Source organism: Cervus elaphus, chromosome 5, assembly GCF_910594005.1.
Source record: "Cervus elaphus chromosome 5, mCerEla1.1, whole genome shotgun sequence".
Taxonomy (NCBI): Eukaryota; Metazoa; Chordata; class Mammalia; order Artiodactyla; family Cervidae; genus Cervus; species Cervus elaphus.
This window is the reverse complement of record NC_057819.1, coordinates 119,347,959-119,370,383: the sequence shown is the minus strand read 5'-3', so window position 1 is coordinate 119,370,383 and position 22,425 is coordinate 119,347,959. Positions and strand designations below refer to the sequence as shown.

The 22,425-nt window shown below is 43.7% G+C and overlaps 1 protein-coding gene and 1 long non-coding RNA gene across 5 annotated transcripts in view; one reads left to right on the top strand and one right to left on the bottom strand.

The window, feature by feature from the left end:
- LOC122695275 overlaps nucleotides 1-22,425 on the bottom strand; it is an 80,017-nt gene that overhangs the window by 42,789 nt on the left and 14,803 nt on the right. The gene's annotated exons all lie outside the window — the stretch shown is intronic.
- MARCHF10 (membrane associated ring-CH-type finger 10) overlaps nucleotides 21,159-22,425 on the top strand; it is a 97,305-nt gene continuing 96,038 nt past the window's right edge. Inside the window, exon 1 of the mRNA XM_043904970.1 lies at nucleotides 21,159-21,273. The gene's annotated coding sequence lies outside the window, so the exon portion shown is untranslated. The remainder of the gene's footprint in view (nucleotides 21,274-22,425) is intronic.

Here is a 22,425-nt window from a genome sequence, read left to right as displayed (position 1 = left end):
ACAGCCTTGATGTACTCCTTTTCCTATTTGGAACCAGTCTGTTGTTCCATGTCCAGTTCTAAGTCTTGCTTCCTGACCTGCATACAGGTTTCTCAAGAGGCAGGTCAGGTGGTCTGGTATTCCCATCTCTCTAAGAATTTTCCATAGTTTATTGTGATCTGCACAGTCAAAGGCTTTGGCATAGTCAATAAAGCAGAAATAGATGTTTTTCTGGAACTCTCTTGCTTTTTCGATGATCCAGTGGATGTTGGCAATTTGATCTCTGGTTCCTCTGCCTTTTCTAAAAGCAGCTTGAACATCTGGAAGTTCACGGTTCACGTACTGCTGAAGCCTGGCTTGGAGATTTTTAAGCATTACTTTGCTATCAGGTGGCCAAAGTATGTGGACTATTATTAAAGTCTTTACTGAATTTGTTTCAATATTGCTTCTGTTTTATGTTTTGGTTTTTTAGACTTGAGGCATGTAGGAGCCTTGCTCCCTGATCAGGGATCACACCCCTATGTTGGAAGGTGAAGTCCTAACCACTGGACAGCCAGGGAAGTCCCCCGGTTCATCAGTTTTAGCAAATAAACCACACTCATGTAAGATATAAATAATAGGAGAAACTGAGAGGGGGAAGTTTATGGAAACTCTGTACAACTTGCTCAATTTTTTGTAAAGCTGAAACTTCTCTCAAAGTCTGTTAGTTTTTTTAAAAAAAATAAACGTTCACTAAGAGGATTTCCAATTCCTCATTGCAACTAACCTTTAAGAAGCTACTACCTGTGGAGTCTGGGTTTGGTAGTCAAAGAAGAATATTCACAATTATTTGAAAAGGCTGTTAAAATACTCTTTTCCAACTACCTATATGAGTAGGGCCAGATTCTTTTCACATACTTTAACCAAAGCAACATATTAATATCACAACAAGTTGAATGAAGTTGCAGATGAGTCTTTTTTCTATTAAATCACACAAAATCTAAAAACAATCCCTCTCTTTGCACTACATCTTTTTTTAAAGAAAATAGCAATTTTTCTTTTGAAATGTTATGAATGTTACATGTAACAGATTTTTAAGTTATTTTAAAACAAATACATATCCTTATTAAAAAATATGTTTAAATGGTCTCTGTTCACATTTCTTATACAATAAACACTGATAGATATAATCCATACAAACAAAACCTCATTGGGGTCTTCAAAAACAGTTTAAGAGTATGAAGGGGTCCTGAGAATAAAAAGTTTGTGAGCTGATGCCCTGGGCCTATATGGTCTGGTTAAACTTTAATTTTTAGGCTGTTTTCTGGACCATTTAACAAGTGATGGACTAATAGCAACTGCATCTAATAGTTTCATGGAAGCTGCCAATATCCAGAAAGTGGCCATCAGGGCTGTCCAGGCGTATGCAAAAATATGTATATATATACATGTATGCTAAGCATATCTTTTTTTCAAGAGTGAATTTGGAATTTGTTCAATTTTCATTCTTCTGTTATCTTTCTTTAGAATGAAACATTTCAAAGAATGTAATAAAACACGAAGGTAAATAAAAAAACAGTGCAGTCAAATTTATGGTGTGGGAACATAAGGCTTGCTATTACAGCTTTTAATGGCAGATAGTTTACAATAAACATTGGGCTTAGCCTGGTAGAAAATAGTCACAGACAGGAGGTAATTACTTGTCCATCTCCAAGCATCAGAAATGCTGGAGTCCCTCCAGCTGAATAATGCAGATCTGCCAACTGTCACTCACTTGGACGGACGCTTTTTTCGGTTGTTGTTTTAATTAAATTGGGGGGAAGAAAGAACATAAGACAAACCTCCTTCTGAAAGTGCTAAAATTCCATGGATGGATAAACCCACAGACCATCCTTTTACACTGTCTTTATTAGTCTTGGATAAATCACAGGAGCTCCCATAAATAGAGTCACAGAGGGGAATGGAATGTATACGGTGTTAGAAAGGGCCCATTGCCAGCAAATCTGAATATTACAGTGTGGGTTCTATAAACAGTAAGAGAGAAATAGCTAGATCCCCATGCAGATAACAAGAATATAAATGGACCTTTTAATGAGCTTTGCATCATCACATATGAAATAATAAATACACCCAAACAGAGAGAAAAAGAGGAAGAGCAAAACTATGCAAAAATTCTGTCGTTAAGATATGTGGGCAGCATGACTCAAAATAGAAACCAAGCAGTTTTCCAAAGACTTGAAGGTTTTAGATAAGAAAATATAATCGCTCTAATTCTTGTTTAATCTTGTTCCCTACAGCTTTTGTCAGAAACAGTTACCCACCTCTGTTTATCTGAGGACAGGGGAAACTGTTCACAGAAATATACCTGAAACAGATACTCACAAGTACAGATTCTAATTTTAAGCCTTTTACATTAAAAAAAAAAAAAAAAATCACGGTGAAATTCAAGGTTATGTGTAGGGAGAATAGCCAAGACACAAATGCCATGCATATTTTACGTTCATCTCCAAAATGCTTCACAAACAACTTACACTTATTTTTACAGTGTACTTTGGATGAAAGGGTAATTTAGCATCAATTCTTACATTGTTAACGAAAAAGGCTTTACGTGTTATTAATACCTCAGATTATTTGAAATCAAGGGCTCTCAAAGTCGCACTGATGACTTAGCCAGGATGCTTTTTTCTTGAAATAAAGAATGTGGGTAAGAGTAATTCTAATTTTTATTTGGATTATCATTTCATTGGCTAAGAGGTTGCCCCAGAATTTGCTGTTTGTCTCAGGGAACTCAGACAGGGGCTCTGCAACAACCTGGAGAGGTAAGATGAGGAGGGAGGTTAAGAGGGAGGGGACATATGTATACCTATTTCTGATTCATGTTGATATTTGGCAGAAAACAAAGTTCTGTAAAGCAATTATCCTTCAATTAAAAAATAAATAAAATCAAATTTAAAAAAATATCATATATTAAAAAAAGAGGTTGCCCCAGGACTTCGAGGGAGTCGAAATCTCCCATTTCATTTCATAGTAAATGAAAACATTTTTTCCTTATATACCCCTATATAGAACAACTAGCCTATCCATGGCAATGCTAATAATAGCTTGATTTGTTATACGTTAAAAAAGAAGTTAAAAATAAATAGTGTCAGAACTTAGGCACTGTAATGATCTTCACTTTCATTTTTATACTGAAAATGCATGACGTGTCACAGGTGCCAAACCCCAAAAATAATGTGGACAGTGAGAAAATGAGTAAAATTTTAAAAGAAACTCAGGAACAAACTTGTGGACCGGGGGTGAGGGTAAGTGGGAAGGAGAAGGTGGGATAAATTGAGAGAGTAGCATTGATATACATACAACAGGTGTGTGCTCAGTCATACCCGACTCTCTGCAACCCCATGGACTGTAGCCCACCAGGCTCCTCTATCCATGGAATTCTCCAGGCAAAAATACTGGAGTGGGTTGCCATTTCCTTCTCCAGGGGATCTTCCCAACCCAGGGATCGAACCCAAATCTCCTGCATTGGTAGGAGGATTCTTTATTGCTGAGCCACCTGGGAAGCCAGAAAAACTTTAGCCAGAGAATAAGTTTAATCAGAGATATCAGAAAATACAGAAGCAAATGAAAGCAGTCAAAGAGGACAAAATAATAGCTTAGTGATTAAGCAAAGTCAGGTACCTTTTGTTCCTCCTCAAGGACGATGGATAATATTCTGAGCCTTGTCCTTTGAGCCGTATTATAGATACTGACATTACCCCCACCAGGTGGAAGACGTTAACTACACAATGACCAGATAGTAGCCATGACAGACGCTGCCAACGTTCCGAGAACTGGCCTCAAGGAAATGGGAACAAAACATCTCTGGAACTGAAGACTAACTGTACTTAAAACAATCAAGATGATGCTCATCAGACCACTGCATGACCAATTTCAAGATAACTGTCAGAGCTGACCCTGCTGTTTCTACCTATGGCCCCCTCCCTCTGCCTACAGGAGTCACCACCGCCCCCCATCTCGCTCCCCCACCCCTTGCCGGCCTCAGAAATAAAGCAACCTTTCTTTTCCTCTATCTTAACTTCAGGGTGGTGAGCAGCTGGACCCCACTTTCAGTAACAGTATGACTTTTCTACCATTTTTCCCTTCTGTTACTGCCACCTGCTTTCATCAGCTTCACAGGGTCAGGGCAAAAATCAAACACAAAGGCATGAGATCACCATTTTGAAAACCCACACAACTCAATATTGAGCATGAAAAAGTCTTAGATTTAACTAAAAGTTTGCACTTCTAGGTAGAAGAGACCTCATGAGTGGGCTTTGCTTGACCCTGTGTTTTTCTAAAAATTGGATTGTTTGCCAACATTCACAAATCAGGGTACTTCACAAGAACAGAAACAAACACAGACCTACATTTCTGTCTTCTGGAGTAACTAGACCATCAGCAGTTCTGGCAACAGAGGACCTCCGTCGCTGTGCCCTGGGTGCAGAAGGACAGGAGACAGGCCTTGGCTGTTCTCCACCCAGGGGCTCAAGCATCCCCCCAACCCCTCCCCCAAGCCCACTTTGTGCACGCGCATTTCCTGTTTGGTATTCTGACTATGAAGCCCCTCTGGAGGAACCACTAGCTCTAGCTGTGAGTCAGTGAGGATGAGCTAGCTGGATCAGACTCAGGTGTTAGCTTCTTCAGGGCTCCTCCCTACCCTTTCCAGTAAAACCCAATATTCAGTATAAAGTTTCCAGATCCTGACTGATCCTAAAACGAGAGGCATTTAGGGCCATTGCCCCAGGTGAGAGGGCTTCCCTGGTGGCTCAGTCGTAAAGAATCTGCCTGCCAATGCAGGAGATTTGGGTTCAGTCCCTGGGTTGGGAAGATCCCTTGGAGAAGGAAATGGCAACCCATTCCAGTATTCTTGCCTGGGAAATCCCATGAATGGAGGAGCCTGGTGGGCTACAATCCATGGAGTCACAGAAGAGTCGGACACAATTGATCGACTGAGCAACAACAACCCAGATGAGAACCACTTTAAAGTTATCATTGATTTAGAGATTTTCTGGGAAATAAAAGCTCAGAGCCTTTACTAGAAGTTTCTGTCTAATCTAGGTTGATCTGGGTAATGTATCTCAATTCAGAGTGAGAGAAATTCTGAGACCAAGCAGGGAAAAGAGGTGTGATGGAGGTATTACTGAAGTGTTTCTCTGGGTATGAGATAAGCAAGAGGAGAATTCCTGGGTTCTGGACCCTACTCTCCCCCTAACAACCTGTGGGACTTGAAGTGAGTTGCTTAATCATTAGCTCTGTTTCTTCATCTATAAAATGAAGGGGATGTTTCTGCACTCAGAGGCCTGGCCATACATTAGAATCACTTGGGAGGATTTTAAAGACTACTGATACCCTACACATGACCCCAGACCACCTGAATCTGATTCTCTAAGCTGGGGGTCCAGGAATCAGTATTTTCCCCTGACATTTCCCTCTGTGATTCTGAGATACAGACAGGGAAACAGTACAACATTGTTTCCAAGGAGAGACGTGAATCAATACAATCTCCAAGGTTCCTTCCCCTTCTCCCATTTTGTGGTCTCAGGGCTTCCCTCATAGCTCAGTCAGTAAAGAATCTGCCTGCAGCAGGAGACCAGGGTTTGATCCCTGAGTCGGGAAGATCCCCTAAAAAAGGAAATGGCAACCCACTCCAGTATTCTTGCCTGGAAAATCCCATGGACAGGGGAGCCTGGTGGGCTGCAGTCCATGGGGTCGCTGAGAGTCGGGCACAACTGAGCAACTACCACTTCACTTCAGGAGTGGATGCCAGGAGAATAACCATTTGCTTTGTTAATTTCTCCTTTATTTCAGATTGCTGGTAAAGGCTATACATTTCACACTTTAAAAATATTTTTTTCAATAAATCACTAAAAGAGGCCCAGACTAGAAGCCCCAGTTCTGACACCCACTCCCTTAAATTAACTCTCCACAACCATATTCAGGCATCACTTGTTCAAGGCACACTGATTCTCACATTGTAAATATTTTTACCCTGGAGAAAGTATCTAAATTGCTAACATTTAAAGATACCAAGGGAGAAGGCAATGACAACCCACTCCAGTACTCTTGCCGGGAAAATCCCGTGGACGGAGGAGCCTGGTAGGCTGCAGTCCATGGGGTCGTGAAGAGTTGGACATGACTGACTTCCCTTTCACTTTTCAGTTTCATGCGTTGGAGAAGGAAATGGCAACCCACTCCAGTGTTCTTGCCTGGAGAATCCCAGGGACAGGAGAGCCTGGTGGGCTGCTGTCTATGGGGTCACACAGAGTCGGACATGACTGAAGCGACTTAGCAGCAGCAGCAGCAAAGATACCAAGATTTAACCACTATATAGAACAGTATGGAGGTTTCTTAAAAAACTAAAAATAAAACTACTATATGATCCAGCAATCCCACACCTGGGCATATATTCAGAAAAGATGAAAATTTTAATTCAAAATGATACATGCACCCCAATATTCATTGCAGCCCTATTTACATAGTGCTAAGACATAGAAGCAACCTAAATGTCCATCAACAGATGAATGGATAAGAAGATATAGTATATATATATATATATGATGGAATATTACTTAGCCACAAAAAGAATGAAATATTGTCATTTGCAGCAATATGAATGAACCTATCATAGGTTTATGATGAACTTTTCATAGTGAAGTCAAAGACAAATATATGATGTCACATGTGTAACATAAAAAGTGATACAAAGGAACTTATTTTCAAAACAGAAACAGTCTCACAGACATAGAAAACAAATTTATGGTTACCAAAGGGGAAATTGGGGTGGGAGGGTGGTGGGAAGAGATAAATTAGGAATTTGAGATTAACAGACACACACTACTATATATAAAATAGATAACCAACAAGGATGCTCTATAGCAGAGGGAACTTTTTTCAGTATCTTGTAATAACCTATAATGGAAAAGAATCTGAAAAGGATAAAGATAGATAGCTAGCTGTAGATCTGAATTACTTTGTTGTACACCTGAAACTAATGCAACACTGTAAATCAATAGGACTTCAGTAAAACAAACAAAAAGATACTAAGAGTGTCGCAGCATTTAAACGGTAACTGCCAGCCACACCCTATGCACGAACACCTAGAATGTGATGAGTCCCAGTGGAGATGCACTGGAGTTGAAAAATATAGGATGTAACTTTAGTACCAAAAAAGTAAAATATCTCATTAATAATTTTTATGTCAATCCCATGGTGAAATATTTTAATATAGTGAGTTTTAAAAAATATGTTATTAGGGACTTCCCTGGTGGTCTAGTGGTTAAGATTCCAAGCTTCCCTTAAAAGGGGTGTGGGCTCAATTCCTGGTGGGGGAACTGATATCCCACATGCCATAGGGCATGGCAAATATTATATATATATGTATATATATTATGAAGTGTATATTATTAAAATTGAATTTCCCAGTTTGCTTTTACCTTTCTAAATATGGTTACTAGAAAATTTTAAATTACTTAGGCCTTCTCCCATTTCATTGCTCTTAGACAGTTCCAATGAGACATGTCCACTCTGAAACTTCTGTTGAAGTTTATAGTGTTTAAAAGAAGACAGCTCCTCAGAATGAACCAAGTTGGAAGTTGAAAAACATTTGATGACTAGTCTTTACTTCCCAGGCTCCCACAAGGAGATGATTTTTTTTTAATTGGAGGATAATTGCTTTGCAATGTTGTGTTAGTTTGTACTGTACAACAATATGAATCAGCTATAAGTATACATACACCCCCTTCTTGAGCCTCCTTCTCACCCCCGGCCTCTCCCACCCCTAGGTTGTCACAGAGTACAGAGCTGACGAAGGGATAATTTTTAATAGAATTGACCGAAACTACACAACTTCATCTGGATGGGGATGCACAAAATCAAAAGCAGTACTCAATGGCAATAGGACACTTTTATACAGTCAAGTAGGGCCCTTGGGAAAGTTATGACCAACCTAGATAGCATATTAAAAAGCAGAGATATTACTTTGCCAACAAAGGTCCATCTAGTCAAGGCTATTGTTTTTCCAGTGGTCATGTATGGATGTGAGAGTTGGACTGTGAAGAAAGCTGAGCACCGAAGAATTGATGCTTTTGAACTGTGGTGTTGGAGAAGACTCTTGAGAGTCCCTTGGACTGCAAGGAGATCCAACCAGTCCATCCTGAAGGAGATAAGTCCTGGGTGTTCATTGGAAGGACTGATGTTGAGGCTGAAACTCCAATACTTTGGCCACATCATGCGAAGAGTTGACTAATTGGAAAAGACCCTGATGCTGGGAGGGATTGTGGGCAAGAGGAGAAGGAGACGACAGAGGATGAGATGGCTGGATGGCATCACCGACTGGATGGGCATGAGTTTGAGTAAACTCCGGGAGTTTGTGATGGACAGGGAGGCCTGGCATGCTGCGATTCATGGGGTCGCAAAGAGTCAGACATGATTGAGCGACTGAACTGAGGGCCCTTGGGAGAATCCTAGTGGAAAACTTTGAGGGAGAATGATGTAGAGGTTACTAGTCACGTCCTCCTTCCTCCCACCCAACATTAGGAATATAATTTCACTATATTTACCAGCCCACAATGTTTTCCTCATTCATGCACTCACTCACACCAATTCTGTCCTGAAGCTGAAAAAATGCAAGCAATCAAGAAGGAACTAGGGACTCCCGGGTGGTCCAGTGACTAAGACTCTACGCTCCCCAGGTAGGGGGTCTGGGTTCCAGCCCTGGTCAGGGAACTAGATCCCACACACTGCAACTAAGAGGTTCTAAGTGCCACAATCAAGACCCAGCACAGCCAAATAAAATAATTTTTAAAAGAAAAAAAGAAGAATGAACTAAATGAGTGAGTGCATTTGCAGGGGACAGCATCTGAAGGTCCTACTTATAGCCACTTTGTTTTCCATCACTGGTGTCTCAAACGTTTCAAAGCTGTTGTTTCTGTAGCCTTGTGGGAGATCCAGCCAAAATGTCTCAGATTAGTAGTAATTGGGCCCCCACCCTTGCCTTATCATGCAGCCACAATAGAGGGCCGGGAGGGAAAAACACATACGACTGAATGGAAACAAGGCCAGCTCTAAGTGCAGAAAGAATAGGCAACTATCCAGACTATGTGAATTCAGAGGTGCCTGTAGCACTCCAGCATGCTAAGGAAAATGGTTTTTCCCTAGCCAGCCAAAGCTTTAGGTTTTGAAGCCTGGTAAATGCACGTGTTCCCAGGTGCCCCCCATATTAGTCATTCATACCTTAATGTGAATACTTTTCAGATCGGTTTGATTCCGTAAATGATGGACCACGTGTGGCTGCCCTGAGTAGAATTTGATAAGACTGGGAGCAAAAAGAAAGTGGGGGAGGGAGGAAATAGAGACGGAAGGCGGGGAGAGCTGACGGCCAACGTCATCTGGCTCAGAAGGAGCCAGCGCCTGGCACTGTGAGAAATGCTTCCATCCAAGGGGAACTGACGCGTCACCAGGCAGTACTGAGTGGGGCCTCCAGCAATGCTTGGAGGCACTTCGTTCCTCACCGTGAGAACCTTCCCTCTTTCCATCTCCCCGTCCTGGTCTCCCAGGCCCACACCCTCCTCTATTGTAGGGCTTGTTTCATCCTTGTTTACCTTCCTTCCTCCCCCACAAGCACAAAGACTGCATCTTATTCCTCTCTGTCCCCAGGACTTGGCACTTAAGTGCTTAATAAGCATTTGATGAATGAATACATGACTGCACCTCCCTGCCTCCTGAGGTGGGAGGATCCCAGGAGGGTCTATCATCCTGCTGGGGGAATGCAGTTCCAAACCCCTGCCTCAAACTGTTTTTCTCAACTCTGGACACAACATTCTGCAGCAAAGATGAAGGGGCAGAGGCGTGGGACAGGTCGGGGCATGAAGATACCACCACCTAGATACACACGTATCTATTCAGATCCTGCCAGAAGGTTGCTTGGCCCTTTCTATTTTGTATCAAAATAAAAAGCAAGTATCTCAAAACCCTCCCCTCCCTCACCCCCTCTCCAGTAGATTATTATATTTTTTAACAAACTGACTCATCACCATTTTCCAGCACTTGTGATGTGCAGCAAGCAAGTGACTGGCACTCAGGAAGCTCAGGGTTCCAGTAACAGTTGTGTGGCCTTGGATAAGGGACACAGGGAGACTCTTTGTATTCTGGCTTCTTCAGTGTATTAAGGAAGATAATGGTAGTTTCAATGGGTATGAAACAAGCTTAACATTCGCCTGCATGAAGCTCTTTGAAATGCATGAAGGGCCCTACAGTGTATAAATGTAACACTTGCCCCAGTGTTCACTTAGAACCCTAGTCTGGGCATTTATAAAATCTCTCTGTGGATGTGTGTACACACACACACACAAACACACACACACGAATATATTTTAAATTGCTTAATTGCTTTTAAAATTTTAAGTAAACACACTGAAATGATTATAAGGCATCTGTACAATGTATCCTAAATGCAAGCCTGCCACGATAAGAGCTATTTGAGAAATGAAATCACATCAATGCAAGAATAGCAATGAGCCAATTGATGAAATATTGCATTAGCAACGGCCTCTGACCCCGTACGATGCCAACCAAATGCTTTTTCCTCTGTTTGTAATTTAATTATTTTTCAGTTAAATTAATTTCTTAAAATCCACTCAGATAAGCCGCCTGTGGTAAACACACACACACACACTCCAGGTATAAATGAATTAAAGGACAAACTGCACCCTAGTTGGGATTCTCTCTCCCTCTGCTTAATTTTGGAGATGGACAATATCTTGTTTTCCTATCTCTGAAAGACTTTTCCATAATGTCTTCCTGCTGATGTGTGATGTCAAGGGCACGCCCCCCCCCCCCCCCAGTCCCCTAAGACAGAAACCCAGTCACCACAATACAAAACTCTGAAAATACAGCCATAAAAAACCCCGTTGTGTCTCTGGCTTTTTTTTTTTTTTAAGTTTTAAAAGCTGAACCCACACTCACTGGCTCAGAAGGTGGCTTTGTAAAGGTAGCAACTCTGAGAAGCGTGCTGACAAGCCCACCCCACATGTTTGTGCTTGGGCTTGCTGGTAGAGCGTATTCCACACACATCCAGGAATTTGTTTGAGGACCGAGCGTGGTTAAGTCATGTTTTAAGAATGTTCTCTCATTATCCTGACTCAGAGGGTGCCATGAGCCAAGAAGGGAGGCCGCCCAGTGATACCTTCTATCCCGTCTGGTTTTCAAGAGCTGCCTTCCGTGGTCTTGGTGCCCGCGGACCGATGTCCCCACGGTTCATCCCTTCACACGTTCTTTTTACAGGGTGAGAGCAAGAGCGCTTCTTCCTGTTGACATGTTTAAAACTGAGTGACCTCGGGGTTGGGCTGACTGAGAGAGGGGAGAGGTGACGGGGAACCAGAGAAGCCTCCAACCTGGAAAGAGAGGCGAGAACCAGGGACTGAGGTGACCAGCCAAGAAATGTTTTGGGGAAAAGAGGAATCTAAGAGCTGCGGCTTGGCAAGTTACTCTGACTCTTAATGAGGAAGGCAGGGGGAGAACTGGGGTGGGGGGTGGGATGAGGAGGGCAGAGGGGTGAGGAGGAAGGAAAGGAGGAGGAGAGCGAGACAGGGAGGAAAAGGAGCGGGACTCAGTGTGGGACAGAAAGGCATCACTGGGACTGTGCAATGAGACACCCTGAAATGAGAGGCTGGAAGTTAAAAGTCAGGACATGCTATGCAATATGGGACCTCCGGTCTTGTCAGTGTCCTGGAGGTAGGAGAAAGGGCTTTGATTATTCATCTCTAATCATCTTATCTTGTGCCACTGGCCAGGAACGTACTTGAATGACATTTTGAAGTTTCCTTAATGGCTGGAATAGGGATCAAGTGGTCCCATCTTCCAGTTCTGGTGAGGAACCTCCTCACAGGTCTCCATGTGATATGACACGTGCACACACACATGCACATACAACATGCCTTAAAACCACCCATGGCTTTCTGTTTTGGGGCTGCTCCGGGTCTTAGTTGCAGCATGTGGGATCCAGTTCCCTGACCAAGGATCGAACCCAGGCCCCCTGTACTCAGAGCACAGAGTCTTCACCACTGTGCCAACTGGAAGTTCCCACCCATGGCTTTCCATTGTACTTGAAATAAAATCTACCACCAAATCTTGCAACCTCGCCAGCCTTCCCTCACAATAGTTTTCCAGTCATGCTGGATTCCTCTCGGCTCCATGAATCCCGTGAGCTCTCTTTTACCCCAAGACTCTCCCAGCGTTGTCTGTCTCACCTGCGCCCCTTCTCCGCCCTCCGAGAGCTGGCTCCTCTTCTTCCTTCAGATCTCACCCACAGAGACCGACTTTGACTACTTTGTGTAAATAGGTTCCCACCCTCCCCTTCACTACCACAATATTCTCTGTCACTGAACCCTATTCCTGTCCTGGTGCTAATTACCATTTGTCAGCATGTATCTATTGATTTGTCTACATGTAAATTGTCCCTGACACCTATCAGTCAAAGATTTGTTAAGTGAATCGGCAGAATGTTCTAGATTCACTGGTTTGGGCTGCACAGCTTTGAACACCAGCAGCAGCCCCCATCTCGACTTTAAGTGTCTCTTCTCCTCCCTACTGTCCCCATCTAGTGCCTATCTAGGCCATGAAGCTGTTCCTGCTGCCTGAGGACACCCTGAGAGGGCCTCCCCCAAGTTGGAGGGGGGAGCATCAGTCCTTAGTGGGGGCAAAGGCAATGAGGGGTCACAAAGGGTTAAAAAGAAAAAAATTAGTTAGCCACTGATCTGATGCTTGTGCTGGGCTGTGCTTAGTCGCTCAGTCGTGTCCGACTCTGCTTCCCCATGGACTGTAGCCCTCCAAGCTCCTCTGTCCATGGAATTCTGCAGGCAAGAACACTGGAGTGGGTAGCCATTCACTTCTCCAGGGAGTCTTCCTGACCCAGGGATCAAACCTGGGTCTCCTGCACTGCAGGCAGATTACCTTCTGAGCTGCCAAGGAAGCCCCAGTTAGAAAAACAGAAAGCAAATCATAAAAGAAAGAGTACTGGGAATTCTCTGGCTGTCCAGTGGTTAGGACCTGGTGCTTCCACTGCATGGCCCTGGGTTCAATCCCTGGTTTGGGAACTAATATCCTGTAAGCCCTGCAGCATAGCAAAAAAAAAAAAAAAAAACTTAAACAAACAAAAATTTTAAAAATAAAAGCTTCCTGAAGAGAAATGCAGACATTAGAAATATTCCATGTCAGAGGCTACCCTGGTGATCCAGTGGCTAAGACTCCCAACGCAGGGGGCTCAGATTTGATCCCTAGTCAGGGAACTATTCAGAGAAGGGAATGGCATCCCACTCCAGTACTCTTGCCTGGAAAATCCAATGGACGGAGGAGCCTGGTAGGCTGCAGCCCATGGGGTCGCTGAGAGTCGGACATGACTGAGTGACTTCACTTTCCCTTTTCACTTTCATGCATTGGAGAAGGAAATGGCAACCCACTCCAGTGTTCTTGCCTGGAGAATCCCAGGGATGGGGGAGCCTGGTGGGCTGCCTTCTATGGGGTCGCACAGAGTCGGACACGACTGAAGTGACTTAGCAGCAGCAGTAGCAGCAGGGAACTATTAATAGATCCCACACGCCACAACTCAGGGGCTTCCCAGGTGGTGCTAGTAGTAAGGAACCCACCTGCCAATGCGGGAGATGTAAGAGACATGGGTTTGATCCCTGGATTGGGAAGATCCCCCAGAGGAAGAAATGGCAATTCACTTCAGTACTCCTGCCTGGGAAATCCCGTGGACAGAGGAGTCTCGAGGGCTACAGTCCATAGCGTTGCACAAAGTAGGACTCGACTGCAGGGACGTAGCATGCACGCATGCCACAACTAAGACCCAGAGAAGGAAGGAAGAAACAGATGCCATGTCAGGGAGGAACGCTCCTGTATGTGGCATGGTCCTCTGTTCTTACTGTTTAGTCAGTCGTGTCCGACTCTTTTGTGACTCCACGGACTATAGCCCTCCAGGCTCCTCTGTCCATGTGATTTCCCAGGCAAGAATACTGGAGTGGGTTGCCATTGCCTTCTCCAGGAGAGCTTCCCGACGCAGGGATAGAACCTGGGTCTCCTGCATTGGCGGGTGGATTTTTTACCACTGAGCCACCTTGAAGCCCATGGCACAGCCATTGAAGGATCCCCAGATACCTCCTTGTGAGTGCAGAGGACAAAATCTCCATGACTGCCAGGATCAGGAAACACATGATTAGAAAGGGGGCTCCCCCAAATCAGCTCTGCCCCTGCTCCTCTAGGAAGCTGTTTTCTGTGTTGCTCTGTTCCCTCCCTCTCCTGCTATCCAAACAAAACACCATCAAGTAACATCCATTTCTTGAAGGCCCAGGAGTTGCTCAGTGCCCTGTTGATGAGAAGGATTTTTTGTTGTTGTGTTTGGCCTGAATATTCATCTATCCAGAGCATGTTTAATAATCACGTGAGATCCCTGATGTTGTCATAGCTTTCTGAAACCTGAGTCTTGCTTAGAGCTTGGTGATCGGTCCACAAATTATACTCTTGGCCAAACATATATGGCTTGAGTTTATCCCAAATCCAAACAAATCAGATATTCTTTCTGGACAGAAGTCAAATTCTTTCCTTTGGCAATAATTTTCTCAGAAATTCAGAAAAGCAGTATGTTTTCTGTTCTCAAAGTTCTTATAATCACATCGACTGCATCAATTGCCATAATGAAGGGTTTTTGAAAAATCTGAAGCTTCCAAAATGGATAAAGAAATCAAAGCCTGTTTGAACTTTTGAGAACTATCCCAACAAACTTTAATGAGTTTGCCCTCTCTTTGTAAAATAGTACAACAGACCCACTACAATTAGAAATGAGGGAAATTCTAAGGGATTCCCCCAAAGGACATGCTTTTTTAAAGTTAATTGTAGAGTTTTCCAATCTCCAGTAGAGTCTACTTTATCCTGCAAGAGAATCAGATCTCAAATATTTGACCTATGAAAGCCCAATAAGTATTACTAAATTTCAGATAGTTCATGGACCACTGCAAGTCTCAAACTGGATACACACTCACAATTAGGTATAAGTTCATAAAATGTCACTCTCTGAAATTCAGAATTTAAAAAAAAAAATCAATCTAAACTTAACCACCATGATACTAGCAACATAAGGTGAACATTTTCAAGAAATAACTATTTTAGAGATATTTTTATAAACTCATGCATGATGTATGTACCTTGATGTATCCTCAGCAAGGAAAATTAAATTTACATTATGCAAATAATGACAGCTGCCATTTGTTGAAGAATTATCATGTGACAGGCTCAAGACCAGAAACTTCGCACTTGACTTTTCATTAATCCTAACACCAAGCTAGTGAGGAGGCTCTGGGCTATTCCCATTGTAACTATGTGGATCTCAAGGTGTGAAGAGGAATAAAAGTTGTTTACTATGTCTTTTTGTTCAGTCACTAAGTCGTGTCTGAGTCTTTTGTGACTCCATGGTCTATAGCCCACCAGGCTCCTCTGTCCATAGAATTCTCCAGGCAAGAATATTGGAGTGGGTTGCCAATTCCTTCTCCAGGGGATCTTCCTGACCCAGGGATCAGACCCGGGCCTCCTGAATTGGCAGGCAGTTCCATCACTGCTGAGCCACCAGGAAAGCTCTGTTTATCACATACCATACAGCAAAGGCCACCTGGGACTTGTTAACTCCAAGCCATGCTGTCAGGGGTGTAAATGGAAGAGAAAAGGTTCAGAAAAGTTGAGCAAAAAGGCAGTTAACTGAAACAAAGATGGGGTAAAAAACCTCCCAAAGCTTTGAACAGTCCAAATCAGTTATCCAGACTGAAACTTCTCTGGAGGGAAGGAAGGTTATTCCACAGGGCCTCCTCAACTGCTAGAGATATCCCTGAAGGACACTCAGTTCCCTCTGATCTAATTCAATCTTCACCAAACACACCTTCGGATCTTTAATTTGATCTCCCAGGGATGCCTTTCCACTAAGAGGGAGGACCTTGGGTATGTGACCATGGATGGTCAGCTGCCAGCTTTAGTCTCTGGGCTAAAACATCAGCTCAGTCAGGTGGAGTTGATTTAGTCTCCACTGAGCAGAATTATTAGGAATTAGTTTCCAATAATTCTTCCCTGGTGGCTCAGATGGTAAAGAATATGCCTGCAATGCGGGAGACCTGGGTTTGATCCCTGGGTGGGGATGATCCCCTTAAGTCAGTTTTTCTCCCTTCATTTGTTTATCATCCGTCAGGAACACCATGCAAAGAGCAATGAAGAGTAAGATCCTTTCCCCAACCAGGAATTGTGCTTCTTCAATTTAACATTTCACTTTCCTTGCATTTTGCTCTTTAAGGCTAGAACTAGTCTTATTGGTAATTTACATGAGCAAACTCCGGGAGATAGAGAAGGACAGGGAAGCATGGCATGCTGCAGCTCATGGGGTTGCAGAGAGTAGAACAGGACTTAGTGACCGAACAACAACAAAGCTCAAGTTTACTCGTTAAACACTGTAACAGGAGTTGCTTGATAAAAGTTTTTACAAGCTGACCTCTGGAACTCTTGCCCTCTTTCAAAGGCACCATGATTCTTTTAATAGAACTTAATTTTCAGAAACACTTGAAATGTAGAAGAGTTTAAAACTGAGACATGAAGTGACATCTCCAAATCTTTTGAAGATTTACAAATCTTCAAAAATGTATGGCTGACATGCATATGCGTTAAATAAAATCTTAAAATACGCCTCAAAAAGTAAAGTTACTGATTATTGAGTGTTTAAGTGCATGCTAGTGCTCAATCATACCCAACTCTTTGAGATCCCATGGACTATAGCCCTTGAGGCTCCTCTGTCCATGGGATTTCCCAGGCAAGAATACTGGAGTGGGTTGCCATTTCCTCCTCGGGGGTGGGGGGGGGTGGGGGGTGGGTCTTCCCAATCCAGGGATCGAACCCATGTCTTCTGTGTCTCCTGCATTGTGGGCAGATTCTTTACCTCCTGAGCCATTGGGGAAGCCCAATTGAGTGCTTACTGTATATCAAGTAAGATGTTAAGTGTTTTATTTGTCCTATCTCTCAAATCCCCATAGAAATCTTTTGAGGTAAAAACTATTATTTTATATAGATGTTGAACTGGAAGAAAAATGTGGGTCCGATATGTACCAAGGTGCTTTTCTTACTAGTAGTTATCATCAGGGAATCAGAAATGGGAAGTCCTGCTTTTGAGCCACTTGCCATGTGTCCTAAGGCAGGTCACTTCTCTTTGACTATCTCATCTGGATTTCAACTTCCTCCATTGTTAATCATTATAATCATTTTATTTGAGGGGGATGTCCTAGCTCCAACAGAACAAACTCTCTACTCATCATTTCACTATTACAGTTTCAATCCAGTGTGTCTTAAAGATTTTTGCATCTTTAAGCACCTCCTTTTGAAAAGCACAAACTGTGGGAAGAGGTTGTAGGTTAGTACTTCTCAGTTAATGTTTCAATTATCAGTTAATACTTTAATAAGGATTACTTGATGGCTAGCTGACAAGAACAGAATATGGGTTGGGCTACTGAAATTCCAGAAAAATTACTTCTGCTTCATTGGCTACACTAAAGACTTTGACTGTGTGGATCACAACAAACTTCTTCAAGAGTTTGGAAAATTCTTGGAAAATTCTTCAAGAGATGGGATTACCAGACCACCTTACCTGCCTCCTGAGAAACCTGTATGCAGGTCAAGAAGCAAAATTAGAACTGGACATGGAATAACAGACTGGTTCCAAATTGGGAAAAGAGTACATCAAGGCTCTATATTGTGACACTATTTATTTACATTACACCCTACAACTTATATGCAGAATACATCATGCAAAATACCAGCCTGGATGAAGTACAAGCTGGAATCAAGACTGCTGGGAGAAATATCAATAAACTCAGACATGCAGATGACACCATCTTTATGGCAGAAAGAGAAGAGGAGTGGGAATGTAAATTGATACAGCCGCTATGGAAGATGGTACGGAGATTCCTTAAAAAACTAGGAATAAAACCACCACATGACCCAGAAAGCCCACTCCTAGGCATATACCCTGAGGAAACCAAAATTGAAAGAGACACATGTATCCCATCGTTCATTGCAGCACTATTTACAATAGTTACAACCTGATGTCCATTAACAGATGAATGGGTAAAGAGGTTGTGGTACATATACACAATGGAATATTACTCAGCCATAAAAAGGAACACATTTGAGTCAGTTCTAATGAGGTGGATGAACCTAGAACCTATTATAGAGTGAAGTAAGTCAGAAAGAGAAAGATAAATATTGTATTTGAACACATATATATGGAATCTAGAAAAATGGTACTGAAGAGTTTATTTATAGGGCAACAGTGGAGAAACAGACATAGAGAATAGACTTACAGACATGGGGAGAGGGGAGGAGAGAGTGAGATGTATGGACAGAGTAATAGGGAAACTTACATTACCATATGTAAAATAGCCAACAGGAATTTGCTGTATGGCTCAGAAAACTCAAATAGGGGCTCTGTATCAACCTAGAGGGGTGGGATGGGGAGGGAGATGGGAGGGAGGTTAAAAAGGGAGGGGATATATTATACCTATGGTTGATTCATGTTGAGGTTTGACAGAAAACAGCATAATTCTGTAAAGCAATTATCCTTCAATAAAAAATAAATAACTTTTTAAAAAATAAATAAAAAGAAAGAGAAGAACTAAAGAGCCTCTTAATGAAGGCAAAAGAGGAGAGTGGAAAGCCTGGCTTAAAACTCAACATTCAGAACACTAAGATCATGGCATCTGGTCCCATTACTTCATAGCAAATAAATGGGGAAGCAATGGAAACAGTGAGAGACTTTATTTTCTTGGACTCCAAAATCACTGCAGATGGTGACTGCAGCCATGAAATTAAAAGACACTTGCTCCTTGGAAGAAAAGCTATGACCAACCTAGACAGCATATTAAAAAGCAGAGACATTACTTTCCTGACAGATGTCTGTATAGTCAAAGCTATGAGTTATGGTTTTTCCAGCTGGTCATGTATGTATGTGAGAGTTGGACCATAAAGGAGGCTGAGCGCAGAAAAATTGATGCTTTTGAACTGTGGTGATGGAGAAGACTCTTGAGAGTCCCTTGGACAGCAAGATCAAACCAGTCAGTACTAAAGGAATCAACACTGAATATTCATTGGGAAGACTGATGCTGAAGATGAAGCTCCAGTACTTTGGTCACCTAACCCGAAGAGCCGACTCATTGAAAAAGACTCTGATGTTGGGAAAGATTAAAGGCAGGAGAAGGGGATGACAGAGGATGAGATGGCATCACCAACTCAATGGACATGGTTTGAGCAAGCTCTGGGAGATGGTGAAGGACAGGAAAGCCTGGTGTGCTGCAGTCCATGGGGTCCCAAAGAGTTGGACACAACTGAGCAACTGAACAACAATGCCACAAGAGATAGACAGGTATTAGGGATTGCTGAAGAACCAATGAAGTCTGGATGACAAAGTGCCCAAAATAAAGACTTCACATAAATATTGGGTTGTCCAAATATTTCATTCAAATTTTTCATAAGAGTATGGAAAACCCAAACATATTTTTTGGCCAACTCAATACATTTGCTCTGGGCTCTGCCAGGCTCAGGATGTGCCTTAGGAGTTGGTATGAAGGCAGAGAGTAATGTTCAGTATGTAACACACAGTTGCCTCTGGTGGAAGTATGGTTGAAGAAGTGCTGAATGAGGAAAAGCAAGAATGTAAGCCCTGGGGAAGGGATTTCATTCCCCAGAGAGTAAGGTATTTTGAGAGCTTCCTAACAGTGTGGCTCAATGACACTGGATCTGTGCTGGTTTTAGAACAATGGAAATGGTGGGCATAGGGTGTGGAAGACAGGGATGCAGGGTGTGGTTAGGAGGCTCATCTAATAATCCAGTTAAAAGGTTGTGCTCAGGTGCTCAGTCGTGTCTGACTCTCTACTACCACAAGAACTGTAGCCCGCCAGGCTCTCTATCCATGGCATTTTTCAGGCAAGAATACTGGAGTGGGTTACCATTCCCTTCTCCAGGGGATCTTCCTGCCCCAGGGATTGACTCCACATCTCCTGTGTCTCCTGCATTGGCAGGTAGATTCTTTACCACTGAGCTACCTGGGAAGATTAGTTAAAAGGTCATAGAGCCCAAAACTAGGGTGGCGGTGATAAGAAAAGAAGGGTGTGTGATGCTGCAGGAGACATGGAGGTCAGTTGGATTTGGGGGATTACTGAGAAGACACCCAAACCACGGACACCTGAGGATTCTGAGCACTGATGAAAAGTCCAAGTATTTCTATTCTCCCTTTTCCCTATTCTCTACCCAATCAAAAATGCCAGAACTTGACATTAGTTGGCAAGTTATCAAGTGTCTAAATATGCACAATAAATGGAAGAGAGTCATCTTTGCCTATGAAAAACACGGACAAAAATAAACCTGGCAGAGGGTGTATCTAGCACAGGCTCCGGTGCCTTCTTTGCAAATCTGTGGGCACTAGTCTAAACCTCTAAGAGCCTCCTACCTTGGGAAAAGCAGCCAAGATTACTGATAATCAGGAGAAAACTGGATTCCTGTCTCCGATCTACCACTGATGGGGTGACCCCCTTAATCATTTATTTCTTCCCTTTCATGTTGCCGCAGACATCTCAGAGATCCCCTGCACAGTTCAGACTGCAGGGCTGCACTGTCTTTCCCTCTACCGTTGTGTTGCCTTTAATATTATTTTATTCGATTAAAAATACTTTCCCCTCTGGTTTTCTAACCTCATTCTTCAACACTAATCCGGGCAGGAGCGAAGGCCTCAATATCTAGGTCTGGGCTTTGGACATCAAGACAAAGCCAATCCGATTCCTTCTTCAGCATCTCTTCCTCGCTTGCTGCCATCGCCGCTTGGCCTTCCGGATAGCATCCCGACTAGTTCCCACGGCAACCGGCCGGGCGCCGGAGTCCGGGTTCAGGACCTCCTCGGCCGCAGCCCCGCCCCGCCCCCACGGCCGCGAGAGGAAGTAGGGGGCCGGGTTGCCAAGGAAACGGGAGGACGCTAGGCAGCCGCCCCCACCGCCTCCGCCCCTAGCAAGCCCTGCCGCCGCGGCTAAAAGCTGCCTCCGGGGAGGAGGAGGAAGAGGGGCCGCTAGAGGGAGGGGAGAAGAGCGAGGAGGAAGAGGAGCACCGGGACAGCCCCGCGCGATTGATGGGCGGCTCCTCCGCCCTGGACCGGCCCGCCTGCCCCGCCCCTCGGCCCCTTTAGCCCCTTGCAGGCGGAGAGGACTGACCCGCAAGGTAACGGCCGGCCCAGCTCGGCCCAGCCGCCCACGCGACCACGCGGCCCCTGGTCCTCCGAGGAAGTGGGGGAAAGAGATGGGAGACCACTTTTCCTTGAGACGACTCCGATTCTGGGGCGGGGTTGGGGGGGAGGGGGGTGCGGAATCCAGCCTAAATCCTGAGGACTTGGTCACTCCCTCCCAGCTGGCCACACCCCCCGCATTTTTCTCCCTTAGACACGGTTTGGGGGGCATGTATTTACACTCTGGCAGGCCCCCTCGCATCCACATAACTTCCCCACAGACTCCAAGATGGGTATACGGTTCACGGCCCTTCCGGCTCCTCAGTGCGAAATTATTGGTATTGTTGAGAGCATCGAATTGCTGGTCTAGCCTGTGACATCCCCGCCCAGCCCCAGAGTTTCCCAATTACACGTTGAGTCTCTCTTTACTGGGCTTGATGGTCAGTGTATGAACGTCCGGTTCTTTAACGGTTTGATTAATAAAGGGAAGTCAACGCCAAAGAACTTTTCTCATAAGCCATTTATAGCACAGCACCCCAACCCCGCCTCCTGAAGAGTCAAACCATCTACCCTCGCCCCTCTCAATTACCCCGTCTTTTTCTTCGGTCATAGTATGATTCTCTCAGTAGTGGAGTGTTAGAAGAGTGAGCCTAAATCACTCATATTCGTCGCCTATACTCAAAATATTTTTGTAAGTTAAGATTTTATTGTTTTTTTTTTTTACAGATTTTTCAAATTTTTAAGATTTTTGAAAGTCAAATTTTAACAAATTTTGTAATCTTTGTTATTACAAATTAATTGTGTAAAGAAGATGAATAAATCCTCTGCAATCCTTCTTCCCAGCACCGAGTTATGGAAAGGTGGGGGATTTATAAACCTGATGTGCTCTGCTTAGTCACTCAGTCCTGTCTAACTCTTTGTGACCCCATAGACTGTAGCCGGCCAGGCTCCTCTGTCCATGGGGATTCTCCAGGCAAGAATACTGGAGTGGGTTGCCATGCCCTCCTCCAGGGGATCTTCCCATCCCAGTGATTGAACCCAAGTCTCCCACATTCCAGGCAGATTTTTTTACTGTCTGAGCCACCAGGGAAGCCCATAAACCTGATGGTCAAGTATAAATATAAATACAGACATTTAGGTTTTGGTTC